Raw genomic sequence first — 7,290 nt, forward strand, 5'->3', positions numbered from 1 at the left:
TTAATAGAAGCCTATATAAGAAAAAGAAACATAAGAACATAAGGATGGCCGTACTGGGTCAGACCAATGGTCCATCTAGCCCAGTAGCCTGTCTACTGACAGTGGCCAATGCCAGGTGCCTCAGAGGGAGTGAACCTAATAGGTAATGATCAAGTGATCTCTCTCCTGCCATCCCCACCCTCTGACAAACAGAGGCTAGTGACACCCATCCTGGCTAATAGCCATTAATGGACTTAACCTCCATGAATTTATCCAGTTCTCTTTTAAACGCTGTTATAGTCCTAGCCTTCACAACCTCCTCAGGCAAAGAGTTCCACAAGTAGACTGTGCACTGTGTGAAGAAGAACTTCCTTTTATTTGTTTTAAACCTGCTGCCCATTAATTTCATTTGGTGGCCCCTAGTTCTTGTATTATGGGAATAAGTAAATAACTTTTCCTTATCTACTTTCTCCACATCACTCATGATTTTATATACCTCTATCATAACCCCCCTTAGTCTCTTCTTTTCCAAGCTGAAAAGTCCTAGCCTCTTTAATCTCTCCTCATATGGGACCCGTTCCAAACCCCTAATAATTTTAGTTGCCCTTCTCTGAACCTTTTCTAGTGCCAGTATATCTTTTTTGATATGAGGAGACCACATCTGTATGCAGGATTCAAGATGTGGGCGTACCATCGATTTATACAAGGGCAATAATATATTCTCCATCTTATTCTCTATCCCCTTTTTAATGATTCCTAACATCCTGTTTGCTTTTTTGACTGCCGCTGCACACTGGGCGGACATCTTCAGAGAACTATCCACGATGACTCCAAGATCTTTTTCCTGATTCGTTGTAGCTAAATTAGCCCCCATCATGTTGTATGTATATTTGGGGTTATTTTTTCCAATGTGCATTACTTTACATTTATCCACATTCAATTTCATTTGCCATTTTGTTGTCCAATCACTTAGTTTTATGAGATCTTTTTGAAGTTCTTCATAGTCTGTTTTGGTCCTAACTATCTCGAGCAGTTTAGTATCATCTGCAAACTTTGCTACCTCACTTTTTACCCTTTTCTCCAGCTCATTTATGACCCAAAAAAACAGGACTGTCCCTATAAAATCAGGACATCTGTCATCGTACTTTGTAGTCAAAAGGAGCAAGCAAAGGACACAGGGTTTTTTCCCCCATGGAAGGTCACAGACCTCGAGTTACCAACTGATTTCACTGAAGGGACATCAGGATATGGGAGTCTGACCAGGAGTCCAGCTTAGGGGTCAGAGCAGGAGTCAAGGCAAAGGTCAGAGCTAGAGTCAGGAATCAGGAGTTTAGCCAGGGATCAGAGTCAGAGAACAAGAGCAGAATCTGTTGTACCAACAGGTCATATACTGTCAGGTTGCACAGACAGCTGCCTCTAACTCCCGCCATGCTTAGACAGTGCACCTGAACCAATCAGCATTCATAGGCAGTGTGGCCAATTGGGTCCCCCATGGCAGCACTTCCTGTGGTGCTTAGTTCCCCAGCATCTCTAGGGCATGGATTAAAGGTGTGCCATGGCTGCTGTGGCATGGACATGTTGGTCACCTACAGACCTGGGTTCCAGTCCTCTCGATTCTTACACTCTTAGGTGAATCCAAGCTAAATTAAAACTTTGAGACAAAGATTGTGGTGGCAAAAGTGGACAACCATCTACAAAAGGCTGATGATATGAATTATTCTTCTGGCAAGCTTTTGCTATTTCACAACATACCATGAGTAAAAGGGAGCTACTATGGAATTAATGGGCAACATCTTATACTAATGTTATAGTTGTGATGTGTCACATGTTAATTTAGAAGACAACTTGTGTGTCACTGCTTAGACAAATCAGGACTGATAGAATTACATTTTAAATCAGGAACCTCAGTGCTAGCCGTCTTCACTTGCACATAATGCATATCACTGCAGGCATCAGCAGACAGATCAAAAGAGACATGTAGCCTTGGAATATCTTCAATTGTTTTTCATGGCTTGTGATAAGTAAAGGTTAATTGTTATACTTTTTTCAGGAGAGACCAAATAGGCTTAGAAGAGTCCAGGTATCTGTAAACACAGAGGTACTTGGGGGCTTGTGGAAACGCTGGTTATTGTGCTACACTTATCCTTTCTGTACCATGGTTCTCAGTGCCATCCTTTTGCAATATCCCCTTCAGTATTCATAAAGTTATTTCACAGGGTGATGGAGTATCACAAAAGGCTAATTGACTTGTGCTGCTGAAATGATCCATGGCTGTATACATACAGATGCCATTGTTTTCAGCCAACTGTATCCTTGCATCTTGGAGACTGGGATTTGAATTCATAACCTTAAGCTCCCCAAAAACAAGTCTTTAACCAGCAAGTTTAAAAGAGCAGCTGTACCCTCAGAAAATACCATTACACATGAGCAATTTTACCATGTTGTGGTAAAGGGTAGCAGTACATTTTCCACTTAAACCAATATATCCTAGAGTAATATAATTCCCAGGCAAATCTACTTCTAGAAAAATGCCAGCTTCATATGGTTTTCAGAGTACTTATGCTTATTGTTGACCTACTCATGAGCAGCACCTGTCAGATCTAGCCATGTATTGGATATTCTTTGAACATTCTTGGTAGTGATTTTTACTAAATTACTGTGCCTCAGTTCCTAATCTTTTGCTTGTACTGTATATTCTATCCCTTTCTCCCACTCTTTGTCTATCTTTTCTATTTATAGAACCAACATCTGCTGAAAATGAGTTTTCAACTATATTAAAATTAACATACAAGCTTGGAGGTACAACACTTGTGATCTTGATATTTGCTTTTCATTAATACAGAGAACATGTGCACAACTGTGAGATTCTGAGAGACTCCAGTAGAACCCAGAAACATTGCTAAGCTTTTTCACATTCTTGTCTCGTCTGATACTTCAGTGTAAGGACATTTTAGAATGTAGATAAAGTATTGAAGTAGGATTTTCAGTACTTATACTCTTACTTTTGTATTTAGGGAGGTGGAGGATGTGTTTGCATAAACTTTCTGAAGGATTATGTTGGGTTAGGTGAAGAAAGCCTGACCCACATCATCTGAATAAGATACAAACGTAGATACAAAAGCATCATTGTTTAGCCTGCTTCTTCCATTTGAAATAGCACCAGGAACGTGGACAATTATTTCTGCTAGGAGAGGAACCATTTTCAGTATGTTTCAAGTGTTCTTTGAAAATACATCCATAACATTTATCACAATTTATGCACAGCCAGCCAAAGCTCTTGCTGAATATACAATTACTTTAAAAACATCTACCATGGCAAACAGTGGCACCAATGTCCAGTGGAACCAGACCCTCCCAGAGCTTCATCCCATGGTCAACTAAAACTCCATATCCAGTCACCCACTATACTTCCTAGCAGCTCTGCCCTTCCTCACTCCCATACAAAGGGAAGTTAATTCCACATTTTAAGACCTCTCACTGAAAATAACCAGCCTCCATGCCCCTGTTTGTAAACTATGAAGATGATAACTTGAGTGTCTCAGATGATCTCAGCTGTTGTGGTACCACCCAAAGAGAAAGGAAATAGCCAGAGAGGAGGTATTCATTTCTTTCACTCTGAACTCATCATGGTAGTTAATGACTAAGAAAAAAGGGGATTTAATTTGCATTTCTAGTGCAGAATATTATACCAGAATTAGACCTCTGAAGATGCTGTAACATGGCACAAAGCCTTGATAAATCAACCTAAATTTGAACAAAAGATGCTGATAGGTTTGCGATTGCCAAAGGTTTTAGTGTTAACTAAAGAACAGAATAAAGAAAATTGGAAAGGTAACTACCAGAATAAATGTAAACCCAACTAAACTAACCCCTCAACATAATGACTTTCTATTTCCTTTTAAAGTGCTAAAGAACAGGCTGCATTCTGATTTTTAAACTTATTTGCAATAAAGTAAAGTTCTTCTAGAATCACTCTAAGTGATGAATCAGTTATTCACTGGTTACTTATATCTTTAATAAAAATGTTACTGTATGTTTGATGTGTATATATATAAGTTTTGCCTTACTATAACATATATGCAAAATAATAATACTAAAAATAGCTTGCATTTACCAGTATTTACTGCCTTTCATCTCCAAGGATCCCAAAGCACATTACAGATTATAGGGATCACCAACCCCAGAAATTCAAATACCCTTGGTATGAAAGAGCACTTGGCAGTTCAGGACTGGATGTGACAAGACCTATATCCAATTGAAGCTGAAGGAGAAGTTTAGGTAGCCAGGATTTAATTATCTGAATGAGATTTGGGAATGGCTAGAGCTGCTACTCTTACACAGAATGCAATGGCATCTTTACCAAAGTCATTGTCAAGACAAATCTGGACACTGATTTTATGTCTCATCCAAAAGGACAAGAAGTGCAGCAGCACAGTGCCCCCATTAATTAAGGGTGCCAGCAGCAGGGCCAGCTCTAGGTTTTTTGCCGCCCCGAGCAAAATAAATAAATAAACCTCTGAGAGCGCCCGGAATGCTGCTCCTGAAATTGTGCTGCCCCAAGCACGTGCTTGGTTTGCTGGTGCCTAGAGCCGGTCCTGGCCAGCAGCTCATTCACTACCATCACTTCCTGCTGCAAATACATGTTTCCTGGAGGTTTACTATTCTAGTATTGCCCTTTCCCACCTTAGTAAAAACCAAGAGAATCTACAGCACAAAGCAGTACCTGGTCATAATTTTTTCATAAGAAAGACATAGGTTTGCGATTGCCAAAAACCAGATGATTGTATTTAGTGTTGGATTTGCTACTATAAGTATTTTCTCGAGGTATTAGCATGGCCTAACATGCTACCTGACCACCACCATGTAGTCTTTGTAGAAGCTCAGAAGAAGCAGGCTGTTATCACCAACTGAGGGCACTGGTGCTCTAGTTCAACGAGGAATTAAATTTAGGAATGTCCCAAGACTTGAGGTCAGACTAGACAATCACAATGATCCTTTCTGGCTTTATAATCTATGAATCTAAGGTGTTAGGTAGTGACGCAATGGCATTGTATAGCTCATGTAAAAGCAGTCAGCAACATGACTATAAACACCAACAGTAAAACCAGCTATGCACATGACAAAAGGATAAAAACCAAAAAGAGGAAAAAATTGGAAAAAGTAAAAATCCTGTTTAATAAAAGCCTGGTAATTACAATTAAATAACTTAAAGCTTAAGCTGAGCATTTGTTATACATGGTATGAGTAATGTTTGTACTTTTGAACCTTTAAAATATTTAAGCAGAGAAAAAATGAAATGAACTGCAACCAGTTAAGGTCATCCTTTTAGGACAAAATTGATAAAATATTAAAATGAAAGAAATAAATTTATAAAACAGAAATACTGAAGTTTCATAGATATGTATTATTCAAAGCAGAGGAACACATATGACCTCTAGTCTATATTACATAATGGAGAAAGGATACAAAAGTTCAAATGTACAGCAACTGTAGGCAGAGATTGATTAGCCATTCTGCAAGCCAGTGGTTAGATTCTGGGGTACTCACGCTAAACCCCTGGATTAAAACATTCCCTTTTCAGAGTAAAACAGTTGTTAGAATAAGAATGTTGCTACACTGGTCTTAAAAGCTTTTGAAAAAGGAGAAACCAGACCCAGAAATAGCAGGATGTGGTTTGTTGGATTGAAAACTAATTTATTTTGCCTTTGGCTGAGTTAATTCATCAGTGGTGGCTGGTTTCTCAAAGCAGAGACTGGACCAATCTGCAAAGTTTTGATCCAGATCTGAACTTCTCCAAAGTCTGGAGGTGATTGTATCTTGGATTCTGGTTTTGTCCCATCTCTAGGCCAGATAGTGCCCTTTGCCCCACTGCAGGCCAGTGTACAATGTGGAGCTGCCCTGACACAGAGCAGCAAACTCCCATATGCTACTTGCTGAACTCCCATATGCTACTCGCTGATGGTCCCCTCCTCTGTCATAAGAACATAAGAAAGGCCGTACCGGGTCAGACCAAAGGTCCATCTAGCCCAGTATCTGCCTACCGACAGTGGCCAATGCCAGGTGCCCCTGAGGGAGTGAACCTAACAGGCAATGATCAAGTGATCTCTCTCCTGCCATCCATCTCCATCCTCCGATGAACAGAGGCTAGGGACACCATTCTTACCCATCCTGGCTAATAGCCATTTATGGACTTAGCCACCATGTATTTATCCAGTCCCCTTTTAAACATTGTTATAGTCCTAGCCTTCACAACCTCCTCAGGTAAGGAGTTCCACAAGTTGACTGTGCGCTGCGTGAAGAAGAACTTCCTTTTATTTGTTTTAAACCTGCTGCCTATTAATTTCATTTGGTGACCCCTAGTTCTTGTATTATGGGAATAAGTAAATAACTTTTCCTTATCCACTTTTTCAACATCACTCATGATTTTATATACCTCTATCATGTCCCCCCTTAGTCTTCTCTTTTCCAAACTGAAGAGTCCTAGCCTCTTTAATCTTTCCTCATATGGGACCCTCTCCAAACCCCTAATCATTTTAGTTGCTCTTTTCTGAACCTTTTCTAGTGCTAGAATATCTTTTTTGAGGTGAGGAGACCACATCTGTACACAGTATTCGAGATGTGGGCGTACCATGGATTTATATAAGGGCAATAATATATTCTCAGTCTTATTCTCTATCCCCTTTTTAATGATTCCTAACATTGTTTGCTTTTTTGACCGCCTCTGCACACTGCGTGGACATCTTCAGAGAACTATCCACGATAACTCCAAGATCTTTTTCCTGACTCGTTGTAGCTAAATTAGCCCCCATCATGTTGTATGTATATTTGGGGTTATTTTTTCCAATGTGCATTACTTTACATTTATCCACATTAAATTTCATTTGCCATTTTGTTGCCCAATCACTTAGTTTTGTGAGATCTTTTTGAAGTTCTTCACAATCTGCTTTGGTCTTAACTATCTTGAGCAGTTTAGTATCATCTGCAAACTTTGCCACCTCACTGTTTACCCCTTTCTCCAGATCATTTATGAATAAATTGAATAGGATTGGTCCGAGGACTGACCCTTGGGAACACCACTAGTTACCCCTCTCCATTCTGAGAATTTACCATTAATTCCTACCCTTTGTTCCCTGTCCTTTAACCAGTTCTCAATCCATGAAAGGACCTTTCCTTTTATCCCATGACAGCTTAATTTACGTAAGAGCCTTTGGTGAGGACCTTGTCACAGGCTTTCTGGAAATCTAAGTACACTATGTCCACGGATCCCCTTGTCCACATGTTTGTTGACCCCTTCAAAGAACTCTAATAGAT

Source organism: Mauremys reevesii, linkage group 5, assembly GCF_016161935.1.
Source record: "Mauremys reevesii isolate NIE-2019 linkage group 5, ASM1616193v1, whole genome shotgun sequence".
In the NCBI taxonomy this organism is placed as follows: domain Eukaryota; kingdom Metazoa; phylum Chordata; order Testudines; family Geoemydidae; genus Mauremys; species Mauremys reevesii.